Consider the following 14,161-nt stretch of genomic DNA (forward strand, 5'->3'; position numbering starts at 1 on the left):
CTGTGTTACAATGGTGGCTCTGTGTAGTGTTTAAAACATTTACTGCACAATTTACCTGGGACGTGATTAAATGAACAGTGAATTAACAACTGGTAAATAAAAGCACAGCAGCAAAGGGGAACCAGCACAGACCAGAGAATGTAACAGCCCTGATTCTGGATCCTGGCTCTGGCCTCTTACTTGCCAGATGCCAGGTAGGTTTGTGGGAAAGCTAGATGCAGTTGCCATGGTTTCTAGCACCTCATTGTTACTCAAAAACTGAATATTGTTGGAAAAATGAAACATAAAAAACAGAAAACAAGGCAAAAGATGATAATTTGTGAAATATCAGGAGAACCACATTGCTTCCTCTCAGAGTGATGTTCCTATTTGGGGTAAGTGATACCAAATCAATAGTAAGGTCCTATTAATTCCTCGAGAATATTCATCTGAATTTAGTACAAGTGAAAAGGCAGACTTATGTATTAGGAGGAAGAAAACTTAGACATGATTTTACACTGACAAATTATTTCTTGCCTTTAACATTTTGATAATTTGAAGTCATTTGAATGTTGAGTTGACATACATATTCTTTAAAGCAGCACTGATGTGGTTAAGAGCACACACATACCTTTTTCTAAATGGCACTTAACTCAAACTTCTATCATTAATGATAGCGGGGCGTGATAAAAATAATTAATGAAACACTTGCATTTTTTAGTTTTAAGAGAGCTGTACTTTGTGATATGAGTTTTAGTGAGAATTTCCAAATTTCCCAGAGGGCCTGAAGAGCTTGTTACAATGCTCTTGCAATTATAATGATAGAAAAACAATGACAGATGATGGCTTTGTTTCCAGGGAATTACACTGGGATATAGAAAATAAATATGGAAAACTGGAATATTTCCTAAGTTACAAATTTGCTTTGAACTTGTATACTTAGCATGCAAAGTTTGGTGACTTTCCCAGACCAAATTGAAATAGTGTGGTTCCTTGTCTACATTAGGAAGGTGAGTTGACCTGCGATTTAAAATGTAAGACCAAGTGTCAAAGCTGCCAAAGCATCTGTAACAGATTGGACGAGAGAGAGAGTAATTGAAACTGGACAGAGCAAGCAATTAATTCCATGGTTCATCAAATCACTAAATCTCCCTGCTATTTTTTTAAGATTTTAAAACAAACCCCTTGATACCCAAAAGGCTTCCTTCTTGTCAATTAAGCATGTAAAACCACATCTGCTTTTTCAGGATAATTAACACATTGACACTTAAATCAATTGATAAGAGCACAAGTTAGTGCCATCAGTTAATTAATACTTTAAGAAAACACACACTGAGTGCTTACTATGTCCCAAGCAGTACACCAAGTGCTGGGGACGCATCAGTGAACCAGACACAGTCACTGCACTCACAGAGCCTGTGGTTGGCCAGTGTGGGAGCTGTGGTTAAGAGCTGATCCTAATTTCAGGCTTATCAGGAAGCAACTGTGGGACAAGGCTGGACAGAGGAAAGCTGTAAGGGCCAGTCTGTTCAGGTAAGCAAGTAAAGGGGGAAAGGAAGAGGTCAGACAGTGTTGAACAGGAGAACACACACTGTTACAATACAACACACAACAACCAAACACAACATGCCCTTGGAACAAAGTGTGAGCACTAACTTCTACTTGGCACCCTCTGCTCTGCAGGCCTTGAAGGGGAATGCGGGGGTGGGGGGGTGGGGGGAGGGCTCCAGGGAGAAGTAGAAAGTCAAGTAGCATGAGAAAACAGCCCCCCAGTTCCAGTGTGTACCCCTAGGCCCCATCAGGTCAAAAACAAAATTGGATGGTCTATAATCCTGCCCAGTCCTGGCAATCCGATTCTGACTTATGTTTCAGGAGATAATTAAGTGATGGAACAGGAAGGCCACCTGCAGGAAGAGGGGTTCCAACATGGATTCTGAGAAGAATGAAGGCCAGCAGAGTTGCTGTGGAGGAGGTAACTGGATGGGGCCTTATCGCCTGACCCACAGACATCCCCTTTCTCTTTCCGTACTTTAACCTGAACAGGTCCTCTATGGTTTATTGTACAAGATTATTAATGAAAGTGGCTTTTCTGCTTTAAAAATATGAACACAGCCAGGCTGGCTTGGCTCAGTGATTGAGCATCAACCTATGAACCAGGAGATAACAGTTTGACTCCCGGCCCGGGCACATGCCCGGGTTGCGGGCTCAATCCCCAGTAGAGGGCATACTGGAGGCAGCCAATCAATGATTCTCTCTCATCATTGATGTTTCTATCTCTCTCTGCCTCTCCTTTCCTCTCTGAAATCAATAAAAATATGTTTTATAAAATGAGGGACGCCCCACCCCCCAGTATATTTATATTAAGAAATATATAATAATTTATAAAATAAAAGAAGACATACACACATATAAATTAAAGTGAAGTCATTTTGGCTCTCATGTGGCTCTTTCCTAAGATACTAGCTGCACCACCTGCTAGATGGATGCCATTAGCCAAGTCATCTCATTCATTTAAGCCCATTTCCTCTCAAAAATGAGACTAATAATGGTATCATCTCCTAGAATGGTTGATAGAACTCAATCAATATATACAGTGCTTAGAACATAACCTCTTACAGAGTGAGTTCCCAATCACTGTCATATATTTTCCTTATATGGCCAAAGGCATCTGTTGCATCAAGGATTTTAACTGTATTGTTAAGTGATGGAGGAAAAAAACCAGCATCCGTATTCTGCTTTTGACTTTTAACTAAGACTTTTGAATTACAGCGATTATAGTTTTTGATGGATGAAGAGGCTTTGCTTGTGAGAAAAGTGTATATTAATTTCAAGCCCTTTCTTCTGCACTTTAAGAGCTAAGCCAGGATGATTCAGAGTGTGGATTTCCACTGTGAATAATTATGCTGGTAGAGTATGCGTTTCCTTGTGAGCAAAAACATAAGGTAGGATGTTGAATGGAAGGTGGGTTGTATGGAAGTCTCTATCACCAGGAAGAGAAAGCAAAGAGCCTTCCTTCTGGTGAAGGAGGAGAGTAGGGGAGCAGGGGTTCATATCAATGTTCAGTGTCCTGACCTGGACTTGGAGAGAGGATCAGCAAATGACATGCCCCTGGGACTTGGTCAAAGGGCAATGTGAGTGAAAGAAAAGTGGACCAGAACCTTCCAACAGGATACCACCTCCATATCATCCCTCAGATGGCATAAGAGCTAGACAAAGCAGAGGGTGAAAGTCTTGAAATAGAGCCCTGAGTCCAATCCCTCACAGATGGCACTGCCAAGTACAATACTGTGAGGTTCCCGTGTGCATAGATCAGAAACACACCAAGTGCACACTCACCCGGTGACCTGGGGAGGCCTCAGAGTAAGAAAAGAAGACTGCAGAGAGTGGGAAACTGCTCTAGAAACAGCAGTGGGCCCCAGACACCATCTAGAGCCCCCCAATCAATAGCAGGAAAAATAAGCCGCTCTAAGGCCAACCTCACAGCAGGGTACCCGGGAGCTGCCCCAGACCATTAGGATTTACAAGTCTTCACCAGCGGCCCTCTTGGGAATTAGGAGGGAAAAAGGAAACGTGGATTATTAGCCATGAAAGGGATTTATACTTCGATGACCCTTTCTCCTAATGAACCAATCAAACAGAGATAGTTTTGAACCGGAAGAAACTATTGCATTTGAATTTGTTTTTATTTATTTTGTGGGTTCCCCACATCCCTGTCATGGATTGCTACTTTTAGGAATTGAGTTCCAGAGCAAGTTACAGAACATTGAAAACATAACAAAAAAACTACTTTTCTTGGACATTTCAATTTGAACAGGATGAAATCGGACCCCTCTACAGAACATAAATGACCTCCAGGTTTTGCATTATTTAGCCACTGCTAATGGAGCCACCACCTTCTCCCTTCTCCTCCCTTCCCCAGAAGGTCCTTTTCCGTTCTGTAGAGGCCTAGTGCACAGGGCTCTGAGTAGTCCCATCAATGTGAAATTCCTGAAGATGGTAATTTTTATATATGCCTAACACCCAATGTCCTTCCAAAAGCCAAATTACCCTTGAATGGGAACTCAGAGTTTCTTCCAGGGTGATGACTACTCAGTGAAAGTTGACCATGAATCAGAAACTATTCCTTATTTCTACTGAATCATCATGAATCATTTATTATGAACATCCAGCTTGCTTTTAATAACTTCCCCTTGGGTGGGTTGGGAGGAGTGTCATGGAACTCTTATAATTAGAAGCAACCTTAGAGAGAATCTAATCTAATTTTCTACATAAACTGAGATCAGGTAAGCTAGGTCACTTGCTGGAGGCTACATAATAAGTGGCCCACATGAGCCTTAAAATAAGTCCTCCTGGCTCCAGCCCAGAGCCATCATCAGAGGTGGCCCATAAAGGCACCGGGGCAAGCTTTCCGATCCACTGATTGGGCCCAGCATTCCATTTATAGACATTCGTGATAGAGGAATTATCTGAAAATACCAAGCACACATTGTTAGCTCCTGCAAAATAAGGAAGTTGGAGCAGGGTTAGCCACATTTTCTGAGTGCTTGATTTCCTGAGGAAACTACCGCTAGCCAAGAACTGAGTGGAAGTTTACCTATTTGATGAACACGAGGGAAGGGAATCTGTTTGAGGTTGGGTTCAGAAGAGGGAAGGTGATTTGATTTATGGGTCCACAAAAAGCCAACTTTATTGCAGAAGGAAAGTGCTTCCAGTTGAGAATTCCTAGGTTTTATTGGAGTTCGGTAAAAAGTAGAAGCTATTGATGTAGGAGGTTAATGTCTGTGACAGTCTGGGTATTTTACAACGACTTCCTTCACAGTGTGTTCATTTGAAGAATAAAGAGGTCTTTACAGCTAGTGGAATTTTAATGAGGATGACAATGGCCCCCCAGATGCTTACAACTCATTTAAATAACCCATAACCTCTGTTTATCATGAAAGGGAACATGCCAATGTAAGGTATTACAAACATTCTTTTGAAAAACTTTACAGTTTCTACAGGCATTTTCAATAATTTTCTTCTATATTCTGTAATTTGTAAATTGTAGAATATGTGTTACGATGGGAATGACCTCTGGTCTATCTATTACTCAAATACACGAAAGATAAGCCTTGGGGATATGCCTCTACCCGTAATGACTTTCAGCACTGTTTACCCCTGAATATTTCCTTCTTCTGTTATACACTTGAACTGTGAGACATTAGAGTAGGTATTGTAAAGAAGGCAAATATGGAATTAAATAGACGGGGTCAGTGGGGAAACAGGGGGACATCTGTAATACTTTCGACAATAAAGATAAATTTAAAAAAATAAATAAAAGCACCAAGAAAATTAAATGAGATTTACTTTCTGGAAAATGAATCAAGAGAGCCTAAACAATATAGAAAATGAATAAGTGATGTCATTGGAGTTAATATTTGTTAATTATCATAATTGTTTCCTTCCATAAAATTTAAACTTCAGCTTGCATATACATCAGAATCATCTAGACTCTACGATTCTAGAGGGTCTGTTGAAACTATCTAGATTCTAGAGGGTCTGTTGAAACCACTGAATGGGAGAACATATTTGCCAATGATACCTCTGATAAGGAGTTAATATCTAAATCTATATATATAAAAGGCTAAGTGACCGGTCGACTGGTTGACCGGTCGCTATGATGCGCACTGACCACCAGGGGGCAAACACTCAATGCAGGAGATGCCCCCTCATGGTCAGTGAGCTCCCACAGCAGGAGCGCCACTCTGCTGACCCAAGGGTGTCCTACGCAGGGCTCATGGCCCGATCCCCACAGGCCACACCCAAAGGACCCCACCGGTGCACGAGATGCACCAGGCCTCTAGTTTATAAATAATTTATACAACTCAACACCACAAAAGCAAACAATGCAATTAAAAAATGGACAAAAGACCTGAATAGACACTTCTCCAAAGAGGATTTACAGATGGCCAACAGATATATGAATGTCATTAATCATCAGAGAAATGTAAATTAAAACCAAATTGAGATATCACCTCATACCTGTCGGAGTGGCTATCATCAATAAATCCACAAATGACAAGTGTTGGTGAGGATGTGGAAAAAAGAAAACCCTTGCGAAATGGTGGTGGGAATGTAGATTGGTACAGCTACTGTGAGAAATAGTATAGAGTTTCCTCAAAAACTAAAAATGAACTGCCTTACAACTCAGAAATTCCACTTCTGGGGAAAAATCTGAAGAAATGTGAAACACTAATTCAAAAAAATATATATGCACCCCTATGTCCATTGCAGTGTTATTTACAATAGCCAAGATTTGGAAGCAACCAAATACCCGTCAATAGATGAGTGGGTAAAAAAGCTGTGGTACATTTACACAATGGAACACTCCTGAGCCACAAGAAGGAAGGAAATCTTACCTTTCTTGACAGCATGGATGGACCTGGAGAGTATCACGCTAAGTGAAATAAACCAGTCAGAGAAAAACAAGTACCATATGATTTCACTTATATGTGGAATCTAATGAACAAAATAAGCTAACAAACAAAATGGTAACAGACTCATAGATACAGAGAACAGACTAACAGCTGTTAGAGAAAAGAGAGTTTGGCGGACTGGGTGAAAAAGTGAAGGGACTAAAATAAAAATAAACAACTCACAGACACAACAATATGGTGATTTTCAGAGGGAAAAGGAAGTGGGGAAGGTAGAAGAGGATAAGATGGGGGGTGGGGAATAAATGGAGATGCTGCCCCCCCATGATCATAGCAGCATTATTTACAATGGTTAAGACATGGAGATAACCTAAGTGTTCCTTAATGATAAATGGATAAAGAAGTTGTGGTTTATATATACAATGGAATATTATTTGGCCATAAAGATGAGGAAATACTTCCTTTTTAAGGCTAATATTCCATTGTACATACATAGTACATGTTGTTTACACATTCATCCTTCAATGGGCATTGCATTGATTCCAGTTGGCTATTGTGAATAATGCTGCTATAAAATATGGGTATAAAATTATCTGCTTTCAATTCTTTTGAGAATGTAACCAGACGATGAATTGCTTATACTAAGCATCTCAAATGAATAATTATACTTCAACTTCAGAAAAAGATATTCTATTATCCTCATTTTAAAGGTGAGGCACTCAGAATTCACCTAGCTTTCTCCAGGGCCCACAGCTGGTAAAAAGCGATTGCTTTCCAGCACAGGCAGGCTGGCTCCAGGGCTCAGATCCCCAGAACACTTAACTGTCTTCTCTACCTTAAGAAAGCATTTTATTTTTCATAGACAACTCCCCTCATTAATACAGACATTAATTTTCTACAATGAAGGTGGAAGTAATTACCTCTCAAAAATAATGGCTAGCGTGGGATTAAATACTCAAGTGTATGTAAGAATTTTGTTAGAAGATAAAGCAAATTATTCTTTCTAGTTTGTTAATGTACATACCTCTCTAAATTATTTCTGAAACAAAGTGGGCTAAACCGTTTCTAAAATCTGCCATTTAGGAGTCAAATCTATTTTTAATTGCCCAAACAGTTAAACTTTGGGCAGTAAAAATGACCATCTGACATGGAGTGGAATGGGCTTTTGGATGATCAGATAGTAGGAGTGGCCCATTGTCTGTCATATATTCAGTTATCTGCATAATTAAACCAAACCATCCACTGAGAAATTCCTGCAGTGGGGTTTACATGCAGTTAAATGAGTATGATGCATGAATTAGAAACCACGATCTGAATATTACAGGGAAAATCCAGCAAGTACCTATGACACAGGGTAACAGAGCAATGTGACTGAGAAAATCATAGGAGGCCACTATCATTTAAGCCACTAGATTCTCTACTTATTTCTAGGATGCACCTTCCTCCTATGTGGACTGCCTACTTCCATGTGTAAGACTCAAAAAGGCTGGTGTGTGTGACAGTTTTTATTAAGTGTGAGAGGAAGACAGTGGATTAAAATGGTTCAAAGAGATGAGGGTATCATTAATTATGGATATTTTAAATATGTTTTAAAGATGTGCATTTATTCTCCTTGATTTGTAATCAGGATGTGGTGGGTTTCAAGGCCATGTGTAGGTGAATAAGCATTTTCATTCTTCAAGCATTGTCTCAGATCACACATGGACATTTTTTTTCCTTGCGGACCTCAATGCTCTGAGAATATTGGAAGATTATTAGAGCATTACTGTGTTTTTAATGAAAGCCAACCTTCAGTTAAGAGAGACATAAGAGAGGATAAAAGTATATGAGAAAGTCATTTCCCCACTCATGGTCTGGGTCCTTAGACAGTAAGATACTGAAATACTCCTAGAAATCTAGGAAAGAGAAGGATTTCTGTTACATAAACCATTAGGAGATGAGCACTTGTCCTGCACGGGACAATCTTGCAAATACCTAGTCTTTATACCTAACTGCCACCAGCTCTTCTAGTTGCTCCTTAAATAATATATTTTCCATCTTAGTTGTGCAGCCCTAAATGAACTGCTATTTGTGGGAGATTCTACCTCACCCTGTCTTCCAGAAAACAGTCTTTTCCCCCTATAAACTACCATGACTTGGCTTTACCTGCTCTGATTGATTGTTAATCCTTACCAGAGGATATTTTTTCCATTGTTTTTCAGAGATAGTGGAAGGGAGAGAGGGAAGCAAGGGGGCGGGGGAGGGGGAGGAGGAGGGAGAGAGAGAAACATTAATTGGTTGCCTCCTGCACACACCCCAGTTATGTGCCCTTGACTGGGAATCGAATCCACGACCTTCAGTCAGCAGGCTGACATTCTAACTGCTGAGCCACACCAGCCAGGCTCACTAGTTCTTTTAGATTAACACTCAAGATCACTATTTCATGAATTTGGAACTTTATATTATCATTGACAAAACAAGGGTCTCTTTTATCACATACTCTTTGCTTTCACTTCAATATTTTTCTCTTCCCATTTCAAAGGTTAGTGAAAAATATGGAGAAACACAAATTAAGGATATACCATTTCAGGCCTTACTCTTTTTAAAACATATTACCTCCACCCCAAGTCAAGCCTTTCTTTGCATGTTTATTTTCTTGTATGAAACAACTTCAAAATTATTTTTCTGGTATTTAGATGTAATGTTTAAACTTAAATATATTTTGGACAAGGGTCTCCTTGAGATTTTTATTTTAAAGAAACCATGATAAAATAGCTTGATTTACTATTTATGTTATTATTCCATTTACCTCTCTATTAGCTTGTAAGTTAGTGTATTCTTTTATTTTTTTAAGTTACTCTAGAGATTGTAGCATGCATTCTTAATTAATTGAAGTCTAATTTAAGTTAGTACTTTGCCACATCCTTGTCAATGCATGCACCTCAGAGAACTTGTCCCTTTCTCTAGCTCATGGACTGTTGATATTGAATATTTCATTTTATGTTAATTTCAAATTCCACAAGACATTGTGATGGATTGTCATGTACAATAAATAATGAATTAGCTTTTTTAATTTTAGGGAGAGGCTATTTATTAAGAAGGGGAAGGACTGCTATAAAAGTTGCATTGCCTCCATGCCCCTCATGTGCATGTCATGAAGCAAGCCCCGGGAACCATGAGCTGAGTGACTAATCACTGAGGCACCACTGACCAGAAACAGTATTTTTTAAGCTGCTGAGTATTTGTTATGTTATTCCTCATATCTTTGTGTTTGTGTGTGTGTGTCATTTTCATTTTCTTTACTGTGGTAAAATACACACGACATAAAATTTACCATATTAACCACTCCTAGGTGTTCAGTTCAGTGGCATTAATATGTTCACCATGTACAAACACCGCGACCACCCAGCTCCAACTTAACTCTTTCATCTTGTAAAACAAACTGTATACTCAGTAATCATTTTCACTCACATGTTTATCTGTATAGAATGTTTATCTAGTTTTACTTTCTGCTCTTCTGCCTTTAATGTCATTTTCCTGTTGCCTGAGGACACTTTTTAGTATTATAGTTGACTCTTGAACAAAGAGGAGCTATGGGTAACAACCCCACCATGCAGTCGAAAATTCCCATGTAACTTAAGTTGGCCCTCCACATACACATATTCTCAACCCGGATTGAAAAATACTACTTTTAGTGAAAGTCTGTGGTTACAAATGTTCTCAAATTTTGTTTGTTTAAAAACGTTTTGCCTCCATTTTCTGAAGGATACTTTTATTGGGTATAGAATTCTACAGTGACTATTTTTTTGGGTGGTTTTTTTTTTTTTAGCACTTTTCAGAAATAATGAGAAATGATTGTATTTTGGCTTTCACTGCTTCAGGTTGAGAAGCCAGCCATCATTCTTACTGGTGCTGCTATAAAGGTAATTACTTTTTTTTTTTTCTGTCTGATGTTTAAGATTTTCTAGGTCTTTCACTTTTAGCAGTGTTTGGGTGTGGTTTTCTAATAATTATTCTGCTTGAGGTTTGTAACTCTTAAGTGTGTGGCTTAATGTCTTTCACTAAATCTGAAAAATCATCTGCAATTATATTTTTGAATATTGCTTGTGCCCTATTGTCTTTCTCCTCTTTTCTGGGACTACAATTACACATATATCAGAGTTTTACCCATGTCTAATATATCTTTTAAATTCTTTTTAGTATTTTTTGTTTTTCACTCTCTGCTTCTTTCTTTGTATTTGTATACTCATCTATCCACCTCAACTCTCTCAAACTATGTCTAAACTGCCATGTTATTAATCCACTCAGTAACTGTTTGTTTTGTCTGGTTTTATTTCTAGAACCTTCATTTTGCACTTTATTAGTGTTTCTAATTCTCTGCCAATTCTATGTTTTCATGCTTTGAACATTTGAATTATCATTATTTCAAGATACATATCTGATGTTTTCATTGCTTTTCTTTTGCATCTTTTATTAGATAATTTTCTTTGGTTCTTAGCCTTTCCTTCTTTTATATGTTTTACTGAATTCTGTATATTTACATTAAAATATAGAATTAAGGACTTACTTCTGCTTCAGACAGACAACTAGACTGGAGATCACCTTAATCTAATTGGGCATTGGATAGATTTCAAATGAGATGTTTCACTTGCAAGTGCTGGCTTCTGATTCACCTATAACTTTGTGTGGAGATCCCAAGAACCAACAGAAACCCTTATTGATTTACATGGGTCCTTCCTCCATGGGCGAATATAAACTCCATTTGCTTCCTTCTCTCAGCTCTGTAGTACTGTGGGAACTTTTACTCTACCGAGTCTCTTAGCAACTGCTTTAAAAATAGTCATTCCCTTGAGTGGAGAATGGGGCCAAATGTCAGGCTCACAGCTCTTGGCTTTTTTCTTTTTCTCAGATCTTAGGCCCTCAAATACCCACTGCTTTAAAGGTAGCTCTCAGATGTCTTCAAATAGTTTTGTTTGTTTGTTTCTATCAGGTTTCTTCCAGAAGTTCTCAGGGCAAAAGTTGGTCTATCACAAACTAAGCTGCTATTATCAAGCTGAACTGCCCTCCTCAGATTGTAAAAGCTACAAGAGATTTGACAGAGCATTGAGACACACACTGCCTTATTAAAGGAAGAGCTCACATCCTGGTCTCACCAGCTTCCCTAAATCTCACTCCCTTTCTCCAGACAGAACAGCCTGCAGAGTAAATCTGATCTGAGTGTTATGGTTAAAATGCCTCATGCATGTGGATATTGATTCACAGACCAACAAGGTGATAGTATCTTCTATTTTCACAAGTATTGCTTGCTGACAATTAAAACAATACTTGTTTAGAGTAAAATAATATTTTTCAAATGGTAGAGGAAACGTAGATAGTGAAGATAGCAAAAATTGAAAATAAGAATCAGTAAAGCTGCAAAGCAAGAGAAAGCATTATGAAATTTGGGGGATATCTGAAAAATTGAGCAAATATAATAACAGTAATATTTCCATAGATTATATTAACTCCTCTTTGGGGAGAAATAGTATTGTATAGAACCAAGGGCATGCTAACCCCAACAAACAAAGGAACAGACAAATATAAAAGCAAAGCAAAAGCATTACCAATGTTAAGTTTTGGGTTAAATTTACTTAGGTGGTAAATGATCTTTTATAGAATAATAAAAATTTAAGAAAATTAATATGTTAAGATTTTGCTCATGGGGGGTGGGGGTATGGTATCTCCGTACTCACACACTCCTCTATCTGAACATATCTCTTCCAGATGTTTGCAGACAGATGAATAAGAAAAGGCAAGCAGAATGCTTCAGATAGGGTGGCGTTATTCAACAATCAGAAAAAACTAATGTCACACTCCATCTTGTGCCACATGCAAAAGGCCAAGTCATGTACTAATTCTTTCATATAGCAATAAAAATATTATTCTAATATATGAGAAATGGTGGAACAGCAATGTCCAATGTGCTCTGTTCAGAAAATTAAGATTATAAGCAGTCTTCACTTTGGGGAAGCTGAGAAAGACATTAATCCCAGGTAGAGAAAAGGCAAATGCAATTCATATGTACAGGCAAACTATAAAAACTTGTAGTTTGACCCTAGCCAGTTTGGTTCAGTGGATAGAGCATAGGCCTGTGTACCGAAGGGTCCCGGGTTCAATTCCAGTCAAGGGCACGTACCTCAGTTGCAGGCTCCTCCCTGGCCTGGGCCCTGGTTGAGGCTCATGCAGGAGGCAACCAATGGATGTGTTTCTCTCACATCAATATTTCTCTCTGTCTTTCTTTCTCTCTTCCACTCTCCCTAAAAATCAAGGGAAAAATATCCTCAAGTGAGGATTAAAAAAACAAAAACAAAAACAAAAAAAAACACCTTGTGATTTGGCTTGATTATAAATTAATAATAATTCTATTAAGGCAATTTGAGGGATTCTAAGGGACTGAGTTCACTTTGTTAGAGAATATGTACTTACCACAAGGGTACAATCTGATGCATTTAAAATGAACACACCCATGTAACTATTGTGTTCGTTAAGAAAAAGTCCATTACCAGTACTGCAGAAATCCCTGCTTCACTACTCCTGGTCATAATCACCAGCCAAAAATATCCACTGTTTAGACTTCCCATTGATTGCTAAGGAAATTTACGTAAATGCACTAACATCATATTCCTTTTTATGGCTAACTAGGAGCCCAGCGCGTGAAATCACGTGGCGCCACCCACCCACCTGCAGTCCTGCCTTGACACCCGAACCTGTCCACGCAGAGCTCCAGCACACCTGGCCCAGCCCCCAAACCCTCTGGCCCTCTCTGGATGCTTCAAGCCCTGCCCTCAGTCCCTCCAGTCGCCTCAGGCTGGTCCTGCCTTCTCTGGGCGCCTCCCTGCTTCCGCCGTGCTCTGGAGCAAAGCGGCGGCTTTTCCCCGTCATGGTGCCAGAGGAGAGCATGGAAGCCTCCCACCTGCTGCGCTGTGCTCCTTCACCTGGCAGGTGGGCTGCAGGGCACTCAGACTGCAAGTGGTGGGTGGCAAAGGACTGGTGAAGGGGGCGCTATGGGCTCTCACCCCTACCCTCCCCAGCATGGGATAGTCCCGCCTCCTCTGGGCGCCTCACTGCTTCTTCCCCATCTCCGGAGCAACGCCCCAGCTAATATGCTAATGACCTGGTCGTTAACCCTTACGGCGTATCAACCATTAGCATATTAGCTCTTTATTAGTATAGATTTCTGTTGCTAAGCAGTATGTTGGTGAGATTTATCCCTGGTCATTTTTATAGCACAAGTTAAATTATTTTTATTTTTATATAGTACTAGAGGCCCGGTGCATAGAAATTTGTGCACGGAGGGGTATGTCCCTCAGCCCAGCCTGCACCCTCTCCAATCTGGGACCTACTGGGATCGGGCCTAAACGGGCAGTCGGACATCCCTCTCCCAATCCAGAAGTGCTGGTTCCCAACTGCTCGCCTCCCTGCCTTCCTGATTGCCCCTAACCGCTTCTGCCTGCCAGCCTGATCACCCGCTAACCACTCCCCTACCAGCCTGATTGATGCCTAACTGCTCCCCTGCCAGCCTGGTCACCCCTAACTGCCCTCCCCTGCAGGCCTAGGTCCCCCCCAACTGCCCTTCCCTGCAGGCCCGGTTGCCCCCAACTTCTCTCCTCTGCTGGCCTGGTTACCCCTAACTGCCCTCCCCTGCAGGCTTGATCACTCTCAACTGCCCTCCCTTGCAGACCTGGTCCTTCCCAACTGCCCTCCCCTGCTGGCCTGATTGCCCCCAACTGCCCTCCCTTGCAGGCCTGGTC

The sequence above is a fragment of the Cnephaeus nilssonii genome (genome assembly GCF_951640355.1).
Source record: "Cnephaeus nilssonii genome assembly, chromosome: 20".
In the NCBI taxonomy this organism is placed as follows: Eukaryota; Metazoa; Chordata; class Mammalia; order Chiroptera; family Vespertilionidae; genus Cnephaeus; species Cnephaeus nilssonii.